Source organism: Taurulus bubalis (genome assembly GCF_910589615.1).
Source record: "Taurulus bubalis genome assembly, chromosome: 6".
NCBI classification, from domain to species: Eukaryota; Metazoa; Chordata; class Actinopteri; order Perciformes; family Cottidae; genus Taurulus; species Taurulus bubalis.
The window spans coordinates 14,134,216-14,155,741 of NC_136594.1; the positions used below are offsets into that span (position 1 = coordinate 14,134,216).

At 40.0% G+C, this 21,526-nt stretch overlaps 1 protein-coding gene across 1 annotated transcript in view; it reads right to left on the reverse strand.

The window, feature by feature from the left end:
- Window positions 1–2,262: 2,262 nt before the first annotated feature.
- The window catches only part of LOC306737971 (endonuclease V-like), a gene marked incomplete at its 5' end in the record, with an annotated part of 52,107 nt that continues 32,843 nt past the window's right edge, over window positions 2,263–21,526 (reverse strand). The window contains one exon of the mRNA XM_079219795.1: window positions 2,263–2,426. The remainder of the gene's footprint in view (window positions 2,427–21,526) is intronic.

Below are 21,526 nucleotides of genomic sequence, written 5' to 3' on the forward strand. Positions count from 1 at the left end.
GACATATAAAAATGTTCATGAACAGCTATCGAGAGTTAGCTGTATAATATATATAATCATACATTCAGTTTTTTCCTCTTTTCTTGGGGTTATCAGACCATTGTGTATAATGTAAGAAATTCCAGACTGATGCAGAAATACTTCAAGCAACAAGCTAATTCACTAAGAAAGAGAATTGCAAGATTAAGTACAACATACCTTCTGTCATTCTTTTTGTGTCTCCACATTGTTGTTGCGTCTCATCAAAGAGATAAAGACATTCCTCATCCGGCAATACACTCCTCTGTACATTCACTCTGTCCTCTGGACTCACCGACTCCAATCAAAAGAGGACACTTTGCTCTTCTCTTTACAGACTGCCATGGCCTTCACCCGTTTGGCTGGGCGTCCTTTGTTTTGGCTTGGCTACATATCTGCTCAGAGAAATGTCTTAAGGGCAGCCACACTGTAGAGCATCTTCTCATTTGACCTGGTCAAAGCTTCAAGAGTTCAACTCTTTGATTTTTTAAGCATTTCTTTGATTCTTGTTCCATGCTTTTTTCTCATGATATTCAGTGATGATACCGAGGGGAGATGTCACTGCTTCCCATGATAAAGACAATAATGGTCCAGTGCTTTCTACAGTTTCTCCCTAATGTTCTCTTTCTTGCTCCTCTCTTTTTTTTGCAACGACAATATATCGTTTCCCCTTTGAAAAAAACACACATTATTATTTTTCTGCCTCTTATTTTGTCTTAATGTCCAATATTTAACATAATGTAGAGAAGCAGAAATACCTAAACATTCTGTTTACCTAAGTGATAGAATGATTCTGCATTGTTGAAGATTACTACTTGGCTAGTCTTACTCACCAAATGTAGACTGTTGGTATCGGCCGGCATTCTCCTCCCATTCCGCTATCTCTGCTAGCAATTTTGGAAGTGCAACGTCGCTGCATCATGTGCTCTGCACGCCGATTTTGATTGGTTTAAAGAAATACAGACAAGCCAGAGCGTTTTTTCCCCCTTTACCAGAATGATAATGTGTGGAGGCAGACCTTTCTTTAGGTCCATGTGAGACTACTACTTTAATTAAGGACATTGCTGTTCATGAATCAATGACATTCAATAATGAATGTTATATCTACTTAGATAAATCTATGTTGGGGAATTCAACTACAAAAGCCAGAAACTAAATGTCAAACCTGCAAATTCTTGTTGTATAAAGTATTAAATGACTCTCATTCCTTTTTACAGCAAGTTACAGGCCACAGCCTTGTAAAACACAATATTGGACAATCAACTTTTTGCAACACCAAATGAAACCTGGTCGAAAGGACAGAACAATTATAAAGCTGAGAATATTGTAACAAGAAGATAAAAGCAGGTCAGAGTTGACAGTGAACCAAAAAAAGCCTGCAAGGGAGAGCATGGAGGACACAAAGGCTGCTGATAGACAGAGCTGTCAGAGGAGGGTTACAGGATCGTTGCCCTCTGTCAGAGCCTTCAGGCTCTAAAAAACGAAAAAGCAAAGATGTCCACCAAAGTTTCAACTGCTCAGGGGCTCTGAAAGTCAGAGAATGAAAGGAGAGATGGAGGAGAAGATAGAGGGATTGCAGATGGTAAAACCCCTGGTTCATAAGGTATCTGATGATGGATGGTGGTTGCACATTAAGAACAATTGTCAATTAGAGCAAACATGCCTGATTAGAGTGTTCTTAGTCTATTTCACATCAGTTACCAAACATCTTTTGTGCTTTCAGCAGCATTAACCTGTCCATAGTGTATTTAAATTATTTGCAGAGTGTCCTACGCTCTGTACATCCCTCTGACGTGGGGCTAGTCTGCGGTCTCCACCAGCTGATCTCTGACCCCTCCTGCTGATCAGTACGGCCCCATCTGACCACTTCTATTCCTGGCCACCATCCCTGCAGAGTCAGCCTCCTTTCCCCTAACCTTCTTTTTCCGCTCGCCTCGCCGGGACCGGCCTGGTACAGCGGTGCACTCTGCCAAGTCTGACTCACTTAAAGAGAGTCACTCAGTGACGACACATTAGACACAATATGGCCTGGGACTGTGTGTGTGTGTGTTATATTGTTTGCCTTTCCCATACAGCTCACTGTAAAATTTAAGAGGAAGCCCAATTCACACAACCAATACATATTCACAGATGACCAGCACTCTGAAGCATACCAGGGACATTTATGATTTATTCACGAGGTTCCCAGTGTAAAAACTTGAGTGACCCAAAATTGTAATGAGAACAGTGTATAAAAAGAGCCGGTCTGACCCATATCCAGAAACTAAAACAACACACACACACACACACACACACACACACACACACACACACACACACACACACACACACACACACACAATTGTAGTGGTCTTCTGTACTTGCTGGTCTTCAGAGTTCTTAAAATCTTCCGTTGTATCTTTTTGAAACTGAAACAAGAAGAGGAGACAAAGAACAAACAATTTAATGCAATGAAAATAAATATAATACTGTCCAAAAATAAATAAATATATATACAGTATATGTATATATAAATATATACAATACAAACAACCACAATGTACATTTTTAAAGCTTTTAAGTCAGGGTAAATGATGGTCACCTGCAAATGGCATTTATTTAGGATTCAAAGAATACAAAATCCAGCCTCGGTCTGTATTACAGGTCTTTACAGGTTCACCTGAACCCAAGGACCCGAGACACAACCTGGGACCCGTACAGGTTTAGGATCCATTGTGTCAAGGTTGGGTCTTGTTCTATTAAAGCGGGTCCCAGGCCTACTTAAAATTCTGTATAATACCTGAGAAGATCAAAGAAGACCCAGCCGTGATCAGACAGGACCGATTAAGTCTTTTAAATAATAGACGTGTCAGGTTTGTTTCCAGTGAGTACATTTCCTGGTCTTTTGGAGGGTTTGGCCGCACATTTTTGGAGCTGTGAATATTTCTAGTGTGTATTTATAATTTCTAGGAATCATACTGACTAAAACACTCCTATCTCAGAGAAGGACTTGAGAGTAATATATAAAGCTTCCCACCTACACTTTACAGTTTTTTCAACAATCAGAGGGGAAAAGGTAACGTTCTGATGACATGTTGTCATTCTCTGACAATTGTTGTTTGAAATATATGTAAGTGGTCAAAATTGAAGTCTAGAAAAATAGCTTGTTTTGGCTTTTCGTGTGTAGGTAAATAAAAAGTAGCCTACCAAGATTATATGTTCAAAACTGTGAAGGTAAAAATGATTAGAAGATGATATTTTGTACACTGAAACAAGGACACTCACATGGTTAACATGGTATGTTAGCCTATTAAGTGAATTAAAATAAGAAGATTTGACTCAGCTGAGTAAAATCAGCCCCATCCAACCACAACATTTACAGCTCTTATTATGGTGCTGCGTCTTGCACATATTACACAGGCGCATGCTGCAAATCCCTGAAGAACATGAAATATCCTTCTCCACTGTGCCTTTCCCTTTTCAAGTACACTCTTTGTTAACTTAGGTGCTCTACATGAAATGGGTTACTTCTGTAATGCTACTCAGTCTTTGGCAAATGCATGAACAAAATATGACCAGATAGTCTTCTCTCAAATATTATAGCCCTGCTATTATATGAAATAGCCTGAATAAAAAAAGGACATATACGACCCCATAAAAATGGTTTACCTGTTGTAATTAAGTGAGATATCCTTCATTAACAGCCATGGGGTCATTGAGGACCCTTGCTGTGCGTATTCTCTTTAAGGAGTGCATAAGTGTGATCAAAGTTCGATTTATGACAATACTTTGATGTATAGTTTTGTTGCCTCTGACAGAATCATCACTGTTACAATAAAGACTTTCCTGCGTTCAGCCTCCGATTGGTTTTTCCATTGCTAACCCTGCATGTTTGGACTTCCACGCCTTGCCTCAGCCCCGGTAAATCGCCATAGCCTTCTGTCCCCCACCACAAGAATAGCCTCTGCTTCCTGTCGGCCTTCTCCCCTGACGGCTTGACGTTCCACCGAGTGGATTTCTCCACATGGGCTGATCCGAGACTGTTTTGCCTGCTGTGTCTTCTGCCTGGAATAAAGCTTTGTTCAACTTCGTTGTAGTGCTCCATGGTCCTTAACACACCCGTTACACTCTGAGGATCTTTGGCCAGTTGGGAGTTATTTCCTACTCTGAGGCGCTTGATAAATACAGATTTGATCTGTTAATGAGAAAGCCTTCAGATTCATTCAGAGGAGAGTTTACACCAAGGGGATTCATCAACGCAGTACTGAACACATCATACTATCATGCCACAGCTATTTCTGTGTTGTAGCTGTATAAACTGAAGCCTAACAGCGAGGCCCATTAGCAGCCTCCGTCATTATTTTCCCTCAAACTGTGGAGGCCGCAGCCTGCCTCCACAGTCCTGTTAGTTTGGGCCCTGCAGCAACATAACACAAAGCACCCAGGATATATTCAGTGCAATACCAAGGCAATCAGCAACAGCAAGTAAACTCGAAGAGAGGGACACAAAGCAGCGAGGAGAAACTAGAATCAGGAATTTTGTGAGGAAGATGGATAAATATTTCTTAAAAAGAGCCATATGGAGAATGAGATGGTGAGCTATTATCAAGTTACAGGCGGCCACAGTGCAGTTCAAGGTGCTGAATGGGCAATAAAGGGACAGCATAATAGAGTTGTAATGGCAAGAGAGTGGACATTACATAAGGCTGACTCAGGGTCAGTTTTAGAGGAAGGCAGATGAGGCCCCCGCTGTGTCCTCCTGTGCCTATATCTAATTTTAGTTATTAGATATGGACACACTATTTCATGGCTGGCGATTGAGGACAGGTATTATTAGTTCTGCTGGTGGGATTTTATGTGCAGAGCTGAGTTTTAAGTATAAAGCTTTGTAAATTATTGCTGTTTTGGGTTGCCTTGTATCACAATGCAACTCAGTAGGTTGATCTGGTAGTTCAATGCCGGGATTAAAGGATAATTCCAGTTTATTTTAACCAAGGTATTTATGTTTTTTTAAGAAACCTGTACATTTCATAGAGGAAATACATTTCATGTTTTGCTTTTCAACTCAATATGTCATAACCAATGTATTACATTTTCTCAGACACTATATGTTGCTAATAATTGCTTTTAAATGTGTAGAAAAGATTATGTGAGCTTGATACTGGCAAATTGAAAAAGTGGATGTGACCCACTCCAATTTCTGTTTCCCTACTGTCTGATCTGGTTTCTTAAAATCAGTATTTATAGTAAAATAGTATAGTATCCCCACTGTCGCGTGGCTTTTACACTTGTGTTTCCTATGACACATTTTGACATTGTGTGTGTTTCTGTTAAAAGCTCATTGTTAATAAAAGACAAATGATGAGTTTTGGAACCAATAAAGTGTACCGTGGGGCTTTGATGCTTATGACTCAGGCAATTAGAGTTGGGGAGTGTTTCTCTAATAGGCTATTATGCCTCTTTTCTAATTAGATATAAGACATGATGATACATGACGGTGGTACTGCAGGGATGAAACTATAAATATATTCAAGGATTATGTACAAACACATATGTGAATGTGTGTTTCTTACAGGGGTTTTTCAATCCCAAGGGATTCAGCCGATAGAAAATGAAATGCTACTCTTATCAATACTCTGCTTTTCTACACAAATATCTCTCTGGAAACAAATGTAAAATGTTAATAAAAATAAACAACACTTCTGAATGAAGTTTATAAAGAATGAAGAACACAGACATGTGTCAGTATCAAGTCCTTCCTCCTGTCCTCTGTCCTTCTGGTTGCTTTGTCTCAGCCAGCTTCACCTGGTTCACTTAAACACAACGGCCTGTCTGCTTGCGCTTCATGTGTGTGTGTGTAGTTGGAGGAGCTCAGCCCGCCAGAGACTAGAGCAAATGCGCACTGCAGTGTGATGATAAATTACATTAAAAAGTACTAATTAAAATACTTTGGTAATTTATCACCAGGGCCCGTTTAATACCTAGTTTCTTAACGCATCTTTCAGATAATGTAAAACGCAAATGGCTTTCACCAGAGCCAGTATCCGTTCTGGTCTGCTGTAGAAGCATGGTGGTGCAAGATGGTGGACTGACAGGAAGATGATCCTTTCCCTATGTAGATATAAATAACTTTTTCTAGCTAACGAAAACACTACGGTTCTTAGTTTCAGGGGATTATACACTGATTATTACATTGCTGCCAACTAATCCCCCTAAATGTATCATCTTCTGCAGCAATCTGCAGCTGTGCTATGGTTTATTCTCTTGTACAATAAGACAACGTAACACTAATTTGTATGCACTAAACTATGTATCACATCAGTCACCATGCTAACGCTGACGACGTTTTCCTTCACTGTTCCCTCATGGTAAGAATGCCATTGACTTTCTATTCAACTACTATTACATCTCTGGTTGTGGTTGCAAAGACAGGAAACACAGTCATTAAAAATGTATGTTCTCACTGTCATAGCATTACAGCGAGGAAATATTTATTGCGCCTAATCTGACACTAAAATCGCACAATGCCTGATATGAACAGACTGGATTACTGCATTTCCCTCTTTATTGACCTTCCCACTAAAATCACTCATGGATTGCAGCTCATTTCAAGTTGTCCTTATACACTTGTTCCAGTATTTCATTCAATGTCCAAAGCTCTGAATGGCCTCTCCCCACACCTCATATCAGACACGCTCTTAGTTTATGAACTCAGCAGATCTTTCAGGTCTCAAGTTACCAATCTTCTTAATATTCCCAGAGCTTTCTACAAAATTAATGAGAGCATTTAACGTTGAGTTTAGAGGAGCTTGAACCAATATTTAGAAACTGCCTGATGTCTCACATTTTCACCAAGACATTTAAACATCTTAAATTATTTTATAGCATCCTTTTTCCTCCTGTTTATGCCGTTTGAGTTTAAGAGTTAGACTACAATAGGCTAGATTGTAGAGAATGTATTTTATCTTATCTCATGTTGAAGCACATTTACAGTAAAACAACCCTTTTTCTTCAGTTTATTGTTCTCATAAGTTACAAGTAAGCATTATTTATTTTATATGTTGATATTCTTTGTTGTATTTTCTTTTTACGCTTTTTATGTTGTAATGTTTTATTACCCTCAAACGTACTGAGAACTGCATTTGTATTAAATTGTGCTGAATAAAATAACTTTGAATTGAAAAATGTCATATTAAAGGATGCTGTTAAACCTTCCCAAGATAGTTTCAGACACTTGGTGGATTAGAGCTAACTTTCATTAAGCAGTTCTGGAAGCAGAGAAAGAGAAGAAAGGGTTGACCTTGGACCTTCAGCAGTCAGGTGCACCATCATCTCTGCTAACCTGGCTGACCCGTGCGTCTGTGCTGGACATCCAAGGTCAGCTCTGCTTTCATCGGCCTGCCACAGTCTAACTGTCAGACAACATGGACATGTAACAGAAAGCAGCTCAGCTCAAGTAATTTGGCTCGTAAAAAACAGAAAAAAAAGAACAGCAGACTCCTTCTACAGTCTTTTTGTAACGTAACAACAAGCTAAGCTAACAAGTCAGGTACTTTATGTCAGACATCAATACCTACCAATTAGTAATGTTACGTTTTGTAAATAAAATACGAGAACACAGCCTTGTTCAATCAATAAATCAAACAATGAATTTGTCACATGAAATCTTACAAGGCAACTCCAGTGAAACACAATCCCGCCAGCCACTTCAACTTGTGCATTATTTACCATAAAGCACAGTCTCCTCTATTTGTCGTACCGAAGTTCTCTGATCTGTCAGATTGGTAATTAGAACATGTGTAGAACGGTGCTGTCTATTAACATTATTCCAAGATTCAGCAAGCAAATTCCAGTTCCTTCTGTCTCATTAGAAACTGATGCGGGCCTGGAGGTCATCCAGACCATCATCCAACACTGGCACATTGGCCAGCATGATGAAAGGCGTACGTTAGCCCACCTGTCACTCAAAGCGGCCACACCCTCAATTATGCATAACTTGAAGTCTTAATGTCCAGCCAAACCCCCTCATGACTACTTCCATAGCAGAATACATTCATGGCTTGATCTTCAGTGGGAGATTCAGATGAACAAGGCATCCGAAGCGTAGCTTTTTTTTCTTAGTATAGAATTAATTATTGCAATATTCACATAACACTTGAGAGATACAGACTGGGAATATTGTCTTGGGGCCTCATTATATAAAAAAAAAAATGTTCGAACAGCTTGTTCCAAAGACAAGAAAATGTCATGTTCTTATTAAATAATTAATTCCTATACTCTTGGCTGTGTCCTATCATATCTCAGACCTCCTATCTTATTCTAACATAATAAATCCTAACTATGACTGTTTGAGCCTTTAATCACTTGTTCTGTCATGCCTGTATCTATATGTTAAGAATCAACCTTAAGTTTCCCATAGAGGAATTGTGATTATATTTGTGATTCTCTGACTTCCTTTAGTGCGTAACGTAGTTTATACCTTGAAGTATTATAAAACTAATGACATCCCCATCATCCTCAGCTGTACTCTGTGTCTAATTATACATTAAAATACAAATAAAACTAAGATGGTGACAGTGATACTAGCTAGTAATACTAGACATTATACTTGCTAAACATCAACATGTAAATATTGTCATTAGGAGCATGTTAGCTCGCTGATCTTTGCGTTCAAAGTTCAGCCTCATAAAGCCACTAGCGTGGTTATAAAGTCATTAACTAGCGTCAATGGCTGTCTGCTCCTATGTGCCAGCCCGTCCAGGCCGTGCCCCGTCTCTCGCCCAATGTCAGCTACCAGGGTTCGGTTCCTGCCCCCGTCAACCCTCTGAAGATTAGCAGTTACAGACAATCGATGGATGTATGTTTATTTTTTCCTTTTAATATATGACTGCTTTGTTATAAAGCTTTTAAACAATGGTCCTTTTACAAAACGACACTTCTCCCTGAGGTGCTAATATGGGGATTTCATATCAATTTGAGATGGTGACTTGCATTGGTTTTAGTGTCTTACACATCTGATGTCATTTGTTAGAATGTATGTACATCCTTTTGTGGCATGAAGCCCTCAGAAAGAGGACAAATGAGAGGAGTTGCGCTTCTGCACATACCTCCTCGCAACCACCTGCATGCATTAACTACAATCACAGCAACTGTTCTGTACTGAGTACTTCTGCAAAAATTGGTGAACTTAGTGCAGTTTTGATTTAGTTGCCCCTTCCCTACAAGTCATTAAGAAATAATGAGAGTGACCTACAGGATAATTTACATGATATGTGCAAATAGGCTTTAATTTGGATTAGCATATTAGTCAGCCTTCCTGTCACTTAAATGGGGAAGGGTACATGAGCTGTACTTGGCTTCTCTAGTCTTTCTCTGCTGTATCACTACTTGTCATCATTCACCCATTCATACACTGATTACAGGGGCTACCATGCAAGGTGCCACCTTAGCCCATCACTAACTGACATTCCTATAACATTCACTACGTGAGCAATTTGAGGTTAAGTGTCTTGCCCAAGGACAAATCGACAGTGGAGCCTGGGATCGAACCGCCAATCTTCTGATTAAAGGACGACCCTGCTCACCACTGAGCCACAGTCCTTACTGATGAGGACAAAATCACTAGGACACTCTTGTTTGGTCATTTTAAATGTGCCTCTGTCCTATTCTGGTCTCCTTCTGTGTGGCACAACAAACAGACGGCGGTAACACAACGAAACAGTGTGCAACATACTGTACAGGCCTCAACAACAGCTGGCTTCTCGATGTATTGATGTGCAAAACTAAATGTACACATGATGACACACCCATGGTCACATAAACACACACACAGGTACTTCTGCAAACGCATGCATATGGAAACATTTGCACACCCCTAAAGTCAGCACATTTCTAGACGGTAAGCAAGTCTGGGAACTGCTTAGCAATGCTGGTCAGGCTTCAGGCATTACTAGTGCACACAACATGAACCCACACACACACGCTCACAGGGCTGTAAACATTAGCAATATTTTCCCATTTCCACTGCAGGGTAGACGGGAGAGCAGTAGATCTTCAGGGGGGCTGAGCCCTTCACTGGTAATAATCTCCTTTACACTTCATACTGCCAGAGAGATGAATCATGGTGGATGGTGTCACTGTGTGTGAGAGAGGGGAAAGGGGGCCTGATGTGCCATGCGAAGGCTAGCCTTTATGGTCCTTTTGTGTGTGTGTCCCTTTGTGTGTATGTGTGTGTTTGTGGATCCAGCGGTGCAGAGAGAGGCCAAGGATTTTATTCAAACGTCGTCAGCAGACCAGAGGCGCAGAGCGGTTTTCACTGACGCAGATGAGGTTTCCTGGATTCATTCATTTTATGTACAACTATAAGGTGAAGGAAAATAACAAAAACATACGCAATTTGCTTAACAAGCACTTTACTAATATTTTCCAGGCAGATATTTTACTGTGAGAGTAAAGGCGATAATGTTGACCAGTGGACAGATTTAATACAATACTTTTAAGAATCTTAAATTTACACTAAACTTTCAGATAGTGGTACTGCATATACACTTCAAGTAATTTGCTGGCTGTTCACTTTACATTATTATACATTAGAATGCATGTTTTATTGACTATCTCTTAGAAATAAAACTAGCCTGAACTGCTTAAAGTTGAATGCTGGTGCCCTCGTACATTGGCATCACAAGTTGAGGGGCACTGACCAAATGTCAGTATTTGATGAGGGGAGTGAGGACAGGTTGTTAACAAACAGACATGAGTGGTATCACTTTTCTAATCTAACTCTGGGTAAATCACTGAATATACTTGTGTATTTCCTGAATGTTGTTGCTTTAAAGAAGTATCAAAAAGCCTAAAATAACGAGGCAGATTTCTGTGGATCTCTAAACTTAACCTGAGAGTTCACTATTCATTCACATTTTTACTCCTCTTGTGAATTTCATACAAAAATAATTACTATTTAACTACATGGAACATACAGAAGATATGTGCAAACCAAACCGTGGCTCTGATGCACATCAGAATATTAAATGGCATGTCGTTTGGATACACACTGAGGGTCAAAGCCTTTTACCTGAGGTTGAAATAACATGTGTATTGCAAATGTGTTTGTGTGCAGATCTGCATCTCTGCAATTGTGTGTCTGAGTTGGTGGATTGGTATAAATCTTTAAAACAAATGTGCACACCGGGGTTTGGCCTTAAGGTCTTTTCATTTCACACAAATCAAAGACTTTTCCAAATTTCATCAAAGCTCACCCTTTTTTTATTCAACCTTCAACTAACCAAATAAGTTGAGTTAACCCAACTCACAGCGAGTTCCTTCTGCGATCTATATTCTTTCATGGCTTCATCTGAGAGTAGTCTGATGAAACAGAATCTCATGAAAATGCAGGCAGCTGGTTTGGTCTCATATTCACATGCACTTTTTTTTTCTTCTTTTCACCAGTATATATATCTATATATAGATATAGATATATATATATATATCTATATCTATATATAGATATATAGATATAGATATATATATATATATATATATATCTATATCTATATATCTATATATCTATATATAGATATATAGATATATATATAACAGCAGACGTCTTACTTTCCCCAAAACCACATGAAACATAATATTGGGTTCAATGAATAAAGAGTAAGAACATGAAAAACTCTTGATTCGTTACATCTTTGGATTAACTAAGCATGCAAATTAAAGTGAGGGGACCACTGAGACGTCAACCTTAATGAAATGGAATTTATGAGTATATCAGATGCAGCATCAGCTCTCCGACTTACACTGTGTGACGTTAGCAGTGACCTGACTGATGAGGACATGGTAGGCTGACAGGGACAGAGACACCTACCATTGCGCCGGTCCCCAGGAGATGCTCACTACCAACGCAAACTGCTGATCTACTTCTATAGAGAAAAAAGACAGAAACGCCTAAATATATGGGCAACATCTGCAGTGTGTTGACAGGCCGCAAGTCAAGATCAGAGCGTGAGTTTTTAAGAAATTGTATCTTCATTAATTCAACATGACATCCACCACACAATTTCTAGGAGCTGACACTTTTGCCTAATATTTATGACAGACATTTATAGGAGTAGCAGTAGTACTAATAGCAGTAGTACTAATGGTAGCAGTAGATGCAAGTACATTTACTCAAGTAATAAAGTACAAGAAAATCCCTGTATAAGGTACACAGATTTCACATCAAATCTATGTGATCTGTATATAAAGGTATGTATTTTGGATATCCAACATGTTACAAAGTAGTTAAAGCAGCTACGACACCACACTGCTGGAGGCAAAGGCCGTATTGATGGGCTCGCTGGAGGGAGCGCAGCCAGGGAGAACCAGGACAGAGCGAGGCAGACTGTCATACTGCAGTAGATTTAGTATTACTTATGATAGCAATAGTGGGGGTAGCTTTAATAATAACAGAAGCAGTAGCAGCAGCACTAGTAGTTGTAGTAGTAGTAATGTATACATTACACTGTCCTTAAGAGATTGTACAATATTTCACACTGACACACCAAACTAAAAGCAGCAGCAGTTTTTGGCAGCGTTGACATCAACAGCTTGCCTGCTGAAGCCCACTGGCTTTGTTACCCACCAGAAATTATGCTAGCATTATCTGATAATGCCTTCTCTTCAACCAGTGGAAGTGAAAAGGAACAGTCTGCTATTGTGATGGTTTGGACAACGACACATTTTTATGTAATATGTCAGAAGTTCATACTGCTCAATGAACTAAACATTATCAGGTTGATTTCTTTAAATACTGCTACTGTAAATTAAGATGCAACCAGTCTAATTTGACTGTACTGCCCCTTTAACAACACCTACAGCATCCCGACTAATCAGGAATTCTGAGCAGAAAAAAAAGGCAGTGAACAGTGAGAAGTTGAGTCCTGTTGCTCCTTACCTGCCTGTCTGTCAATCTCTCCAAGGTTTCTGCTCCAAAGCAGCTGTTTATGAAAAGCCACATTGCTTTGAAAAGTTGCCCCCTCATACTGAATTCTGATTGGTTCAGTGTGGTACGATTCACTGCCATGTCTGACAGCTGTGTACCAGAGTGAGAAGGTGATGGAGGGGAGGAAGACGGCCGGAACAGGGGAGTGATGAGCAAGGGAGGGAGGTAGGGGCAGGCGTCCAAAAAAGAGCAAGGTGTGAACTAAAGTGGAGGAAGAGAGGAAAATGAAGAAAGAATAAATAGATGTTCAGAATGAGATAAAGGCAGACAGGATTAGAACATCAGAAAGAGAAAGAAAGGACGTTTGAAGCTTCATGACATTAAAGTGCACTCGACACCAAAGGATGACTTGAGGAGGAGGGGGAGATGAGGAGATGGAGGTCCCCTTTGTTAAACCCCGTCAGTGAAGAGAATTGACATAACGAATAGTACAATCTGAGCACCCAACAATCTACACCACTGCATTCTCAGCAGCCAAGATTTATCATTGTGCACAGTAATATGCTCTATAACTATGTAGCATTATGTCATGGTGTCATTCGTATATTTATGAACATAGCACAAAAAATAAACACATTTGTGTGACATTTGAGTTTTAAATCAAATATCAACATCACTGATTCACCGCTCATCTCACCAGCAAATCACACTCTTGCCTTGCCTGTAGTAAAACACCATATTACTCTGATGCAAATGAGCTGCGGTGGGTGTGATGCATGGAATTGGATGTAGTATCTGCGGGAAACTCGCAGGCGATACAAGCCTGCGCCAATGTCACCAACATGCACATTAATGCTTATGAATGGCCTGGGAGACTGGGCATCATGAAGGTCTGCAGTGAACGAGCCCAGAGGCTGTTGGCTCTTTGCAGTGAGTAATTATGCGAGCGAGTCGGGGAGGTCTTTGTGAGTAGGAGTTGCTGGTTTTCCTGTAATGAGTGAGCGGCACATTGTAAAAAAAAAAAAAACATACCCGTGAGCGCACACATACATACAGAGAGTAAAAGGTGAGTGAGTGAGCACACGTGTGAGGGGGATAATGACACTGGAGCTACTGATGGTGGGGTGAGATGAGAGGCTGATGCTGCAGATCAGCATGTGATTATTCCAGGGCTTGAACCTGCTGTGAGCTGCATCCATTATTTGCTCAGGGGCTATCATGAGTGTGTGTGGCCATACGTGTGTGTGTACTGTATGTGCAGTATAAGAGGGAGCGAGCACAATGGAGTGTGTGGGTGTGTGTATTTGGATAAATATGACGGACAGTTAAGTTACATAGGTTGCCATAATAGAAGAAAAGCAACTGCAGATTGCAAAAGAGTGAGACAAAGTGCTTCCCAATGCACCACTGCCCTAAGAAAATTCTGATCAGATTCCAAATACATTCAATGGACCTTCACTTAAATATTCAATTATATATATATATATATATATATATATATATATATATATATATATATATATATATATTTATATACACAAATTATTGAGGACTGCTTTAACTTAAGAATACAACAATATAATACAATATGCATATTTTCAAAAATGTGTAGATCTGGACTAGAAACATATCTAAATGCTAGCTATGCAGACACAAAGACAGCAAAAATACCTAGACAGACACCGAGCTTCAGTGGGGGGTTTCTTAACAGACATGTAAAGTTGAAGTAGTAGATTAGTCAACGTAGCGCTAATGTACTTTTTTTTTTACTTAAGTAAAAACGTAATAGTTTTTTACAGAGAATGTCCAATGTACCAATTTGTGATATTGGCCTATGCAACTAAAACTGAATTGAATTCTTCATGCTTTGTCATAGATTCAACAGTGATCCATTTCATTCCATGCAAAGCTTATAATACTGATACATAAGGCACTATTATGGGCACATAATTGTTATAAATGTAGCAAAAACAATGTAAATTAATGTGTTTGCAACTACTATAAATCTGGTTAAGGTAGGGACCACTGCTCACAGTGCAGACTAGTGATTTAAGAGCTGGACTAGTTCAGCAAACCTCTCATGACTAGAAAACCAGAGAAATAGACGAACAGATCTTTATTCATTGAGTGGTGCTTGGCTCAGTTCACTCAGTTAAGGTGCTCTGAAGTGCTCTGGGCAGATGTCTATCAAATGCTCTCTGTAGGATTATTAGTATTCATCAGCATCAGCCAACTCTAATCAATTTGCACAAATACACACCTCCACAAACAAACGCAGTTAAAACAAATCATCTTTCCGGTTATTATTTTTCCGAGATCTCAAGACAACATTAATGTGAATGAGCATGTGAGTTTAAAATAGAAGCCCATTACTTCTCATGGAGCAAAAAGCAGAAACAGGGCTTTGAAGATTCATGAGCAATCCTAATGGAACATGTGTCTGACTATTTTGAAAGATGCAACCTGGAAATATAAAGCAGTGGATGGAAGATTTTCCAGTATACTGCATCAACAAAAACTCTTTCTAACAGTGCCTTGAGACCTGGATGTTCATTACACACCACCATTTTGGGGGGGATGAAATTAACATAATACAACTAGTAGTGGAACTATAGTTGAGTTTTAAGTTTAAGTTATCTTGAAGGTGGTACTTGAGTAAAAGGCCTGGAATTAACCAAAATCATGACGAAGGTGGGAACCAATTACAACAGATTAGTAGAAGTACCCCAAAATGTATTTGAGTACAATACTTGAGTAGCATAAATGTACTTAGTTATAGTGGGAAACATTTTGAAATACGATGATATCGGACTATTTTCTAACGATGCGGTTGGGGTGTGATTTAGTCGCAAAATGAATTTAACACTGATCATGGATACAATTGACATCTGGCCAAGTTTTACAAACAGTTAAACATTACACAATGAAACTGGTGGGAATTTCATTAATGACTAAACCCTTCAGCCAGTGGGAAAGGCTTCTGAGAACGTTAATCCCACTCCTGACGAAGCCGAGCATCGCTGCTGACTAAAGCGCCTCACAAGCAGGAGCGCAGTGGCCCGCTGGCAGCGACGATGGAGTTACTAAGCAGGGGTGGACTTCACATAACAGCCACTCAATGAAAACAAAAGACCTGGCCCTGAATGCTGAGACTCTCTTCTTGCAGAAAAATCTAATAACCGATGTTCGCAGCATCTCCTCTGCTTCGTCCAAGGATGACGCGTCCTTATTACAATAGATCAGCCTCAATTGATTTATCTTTAGAAGCCTCACAGAAAAAAAAGCCCCCATTGATTTTCTGGTTTACAGCGAGGGCATGTAAGAAGTTTAGAGTGTGTGGATGGAAAGACACCTGTTCAGCCCGTTTGCAGCAGAAAGGATACACAAGTGTGAGGGTCTGAGTCGGTGTGCTTTTGTGCCAGGGCTTCCATCCGAGATAAACAAGGCCATTTGTCTGGTATTGCAGCAGCTCACCTGTCGTTATAACTCAAGTGCCAGGCGGTGTCGGCCCGGTCATCTATCAATCACACATGTCAGGAAGCCACAACAGAACAAGACACTGCTGACAACTCTGGAGATACACCGTCGCCTGAGACACATCTTGTCAGTTTTAGAGTGAACAGAAATACAAAACACAGAAAACACACACAGTGCTTCTGTTCGGATTTAACATCGCAGAAAATGCCTCGAAGTGTATGAATGAATGCTAAGCTGAAAATTCACCTTACTCCAATACCCGTTTACACTTACTCCAATTACATCATCATTCTGTTGCAACCGAGACGAATCTTCTTGTCAAAGTAACTTGACATTGAACATAACTGTATGTCGTTATGGAAGTTATTGGGAAGGACTAGTGATGTTCCAACACCAGAAATTTTGTACAATTCCACAATTCTCAATACCTAAATCGTTCATAACCTCTTTTACAAACTAGAAGAAAACAATAAATACCACGTACTTCAACATTCACTCCTTTATTACCATTTGCATACTGTTTTTTGTTAATGTATTTATTATCCCCTGATAAACCGCCTTAAGTTTCTTTCCAAAAACTACATTTTACAAGATTACATTTGAACGCATGATGATGTGATAATTTACCTTCACCCAACTGAATAGAGCTTGAACTTATCAATATTATACAACTCATAATATAACTCAATGCAACATATGGACGTTGGTTGTGAGCTCTGTTAATTAACCAATCAGGACTGTGCTGCCTACCGCCCACTAACCGCTGACGTTAACTAGCTCTCCTTCTGCCGATTTCAAAACAGAGTTCTTGTTCACAATGTAGCATCAGGGCTATTTTCTACGAAGACGGTAGGCTACACCTTTCTAATTTTGGCATCGGATTGGTATTAAAGTATCAGTTCTCGTGAAATCTCTATGAGGGACTGAGCAATAATAGACAACCACAACCAGTTTGTTGAAGACTGCAAACACAATCACATGAAATCATGATGCAACTCAACAGACCTCCACCCTAAAATATTCTCATCTTTCTCTCCATGCCCTTAGTTTAAGCCAGTGGTTCTCAAACTTTTTTTGTCACGCCCCACTTTGGAGGAAGAAACTGTCCATGCCCCACAGCCCCAACAAAAAGCCGATCTCCGTGAGATAGGATTTTCTGCTGTTTTGGTCGCCAAGAATCTTGGCCATCACGCATGACATGTGTAAGTGTAACCTGTTAACAACGTAAACATTTCCACGAAAGTACAGGCATTCCGCCATGTATTTATTAATGACGTTTTATCTCTGTGTACTTTGTACTTTTGTACTATGTGAAGTCCTCATGTGGCACATGGGGTTGAGTGGTCGTCCTGAAACCACAAGGTAGACGGTTTGATCCCTGGTCCTTAATTACTAAGAATGGTTAAATGTAGACAATTTCCCCACTGTGGGATTAATTAAGGATTATTAAAAAAAAACGTTACGAAGCTCTCCTAGAGCCACAGATCTCATTATACAAGTGTTCTTCGTGTGTAAAATTACTGGATTAATTTGACAGGGTTTCTGTCAAATTAAAAATGTAATTGTAAAAGATACCTTTCTTAACATGAAATATATGTGTCTTGTTGAGGTTATATGTACTGAAAATATTACTGGAAATAATACAGTAACAATCATGCGACGACCACGTCCTACAATCAAATGAAATCAACGTTTTCATGTTCAGGTTGCCGGTGAGTGTACATGTTACAAGTTTAAAGAAAATGTCTGACATTTTTGGTCAGTAAAATGTGAATCATTGCGTTTCCATCGAGTAAACCTTTACAGAATATATTGGAGGTGACAAGATGACATATTTAACCAGTAACTGATACATCAAAGCGTTTCATTGCTGCTTCACTCCTAAAATGGTATGATTTATTAATGAATGTCACTGTGTTGTTTTTGTCAGCTGCTATGGTTCAAGGATGTCATGTAACAAGTTTGTCCTGGACTCTTTATTCTTTATACTATGTGGCAGAGTGGAGGTACGTAACGGTGAATGGCTGCATGACATTCATGCTTTGTCTACAGTACAGTGAGCAGAAGCAGTTAGACCATAATGTTAAGGTGTATTGGAAAAAACTGCCATTACCATCCATAACTACATCTCCTTTTCCGCCAGGTGTACACACTTTTTGGCAATATTACAGCTTGTTCCTCTCAAATTTCTGTGATTTCCCAGTTGAAAATAAACCCACTCTGCAGATTATTGGCTCTGAAGCTGTTGTTGTTATGGGAAGCCAGGAGCAAAAGCTGAATATGGCTAACGTAAATCATGTTGGTGCGATATAATAATCCATCTTTTACTTACAAACATAAAATCAAGATTTTTTTCACTCAATTAATTGTAAGAGTGGTTCATTAGTACATAAAGCTCCAGGCTAAGCATGATTACCTCTCACTGACATCTGCCAGCAGTAAGAAAGTCCTGAGGAAAAGGTCAACAAATGATGGGAGCACTCTATTGATTAACTCGTCCATGTGTCTTTCTACAGCTTTGAGTCATCTACAGAGCCTTCTCCTGCTGTAGTGATGTTACTAGCTGTGTCAAGACAATTGTAAGTGAACTTTGGAAATGCCACAAAAAAATAAATGGGAATTAGAGACATTTTTATTAAGTGGCAACCCTCGGTGCTAAGAGACGAAGCCAACAGACAAGTTCCAACAACTGCAGTTCCTCAAATGGCCACTTAAGGTTGGCTCCAAAAGCAAGTCAATCCCCACAAGATGCCCGTGCCCAATTTAGCAGCAGAAATAAACATGTTTACAGCCTGGTACAATTTCCCCATTCAAGGAAACTGTAAAGGGGTTATATTTGTATATAATTGAACAGTTTGAATTATATTGAGGCTTAAAGTTAATCATAATTAGGGTGTGGCCACTTTGAGTGACAGGTGGGTGCCATCAAAGGTTGCTAGATACTAGCTGTCTGCTCTGCTGCATCACTGACAATCAACCTCTTTGCCTGTTTTTGGATTAGCCGGGAGTTAGGCTGTGTCGTCACTCCCAAGATGGCGGAGCCATCCACTTCTTAAGAACTTCACAGTGGCTCTTAAGGTAAATATAGTTTTGTCTCTGTGATGTATTGTCACCCATAGGAAATAAACATTCCTGACCATCAGTACTGCCATTTCTGCATCACTATATATTACTTAAATAGGTAAACCAGCCATTTCCAAGAGATATATGTTTGACAGATCAATTTATTCTGCGAGGTGTTTCCATAATCCCTTAAGCGCAGCAACTCTTTTTCGACAAAGGCAAGACCACCTTGTGTGACCATGAAAACTTTGTTTCCGTTATTAAGGTAGTTTCATCAAATTTACCGTTTCATACACATTTTTTTATGCAATATTTTAAAATGGACATCACATTTGTTCTGTCTCAACAAAGTAGTATGCCACATCAACCCTTGATTCAACCCTTGTGACAAAGCTACCTCATGGTGTAATTTACAGTCAAGGCCGCTGGAAATGACGGCATCATTGTGATGGGGTGCTGGTGGGAACAAAGACACCGTTTCCACGGCCTACAAGTAGCTAAAGGGATTTTAAAAATACATTTTTAACACTCTTTGCTTCCAACCTTTTTCATACCTGAGTCTCAGCATGACTCCACCTGAAGAAATAAGTATCTGTCAGTCTATAGCCTTTGAAATGAATAAATTAATATTCAACTGAAATACAACTGATGAGCTCTTATTCTTCAGCATGAAGACATTTCGCCATTGGGAAACTGTATCTACCTGTCTGTCAAAAAGTGCTTATTTTCTCCATCTGCCCACTCCTCAGGCTCCACCCACTTATTTACCCACCCAGTTTCCCTTCCCTCTCTCTTCCCATCTCTCATTCCTGAGGCTCAGCTATTGTTCTTGTTATCGCTGAGGAGTGCATGGGGGTTTTGTGTCAGTGCGTATGTGTTTGACGACGAGCCGACGCTGGTGAAAAATGAGGCAGTTGGTGGCAATTTATCAACACTTGAGCGGCGATCTGGCAGAGGGAGGCGAGGCCGCGCAAAACACAACGCTGAGGGTTTGTGGGAGGCCAGGCATGATGAAATGGATGCGGTTTCTCCTCCGCTGCCTCAGACAGAGGATAGATGAAGGAGGAAACAGAGAGGGGAGGGGGAAGGGTCTTTCCTGTATCTGCAGGCTTCCACATCAAGCATCGGGTTTTCTCCCGCAGCTATTCCCTCCACATCATCCCAATCTCTCTCCTCCTTCCGTCTCATCCCAGGGAGTCAATCTTTAAGGGTTTCCTCTTGCAGCACACATTTTTATCTCTTTCCTAGGTCATTTGTATCGTTATTGGCGTGGAAACAGATGACATAATGCCAATACAGGGAATTAAATTCTTTCACAGTCCAATGATGCCATGTCAACACTCCCCCTCGCTCCCACCCTTTAACTTTCAAACCATCTTTTGATTCATCTCCCTCCATATTACCTGTATATCTCCTTCCCTATCATCGCTTCTCCCAATCCCCCACTTCATTACATAAACACACACACACACACACACACACACACACACACACACACACACACACACACACACACACACACACACACTAACTGTACTATGCCGGACCCCTCACTCGATGCCTGCAGCCGCCTCAGGCACACTGAAGCGCTCTCCACTGGGAGGGACACATGGTGGGAAAGACGCATCAATCAAGGCAAGTGATAAAAAGCAGCACAAAAAACATGGACACCAAAAATCTGATTTGACCAAAGAGCGGATTAATAAAAATAAAAAAAAATCTCTTGGCTGAAAGTTGCCATTCGCTAGTTCAAAATTACTGCTGACTCCATCTGTTAATATTTCAACAAAAAGCATCATGTGCCAATGATGTTTTCTTGCTGCCAGATAAGGGAAGAGCCACAGAAGAGATTACACAGGGTTGAATATATACAAAGCATATACAAACAAGATACCAATAGATGACATACCTGGGAGGATTCTTAAGTGAAGAACAATGGCTTTATCGATACTCCAGCTTCTTTGCACATGACAGCTCAAACAGTATGTGATTAAATGCATTTGAGACATGGATCCAGGAGTCAAAGGAAAAATGGGCTATTTTAACGACAAGCTGTGCTTCCTGGCT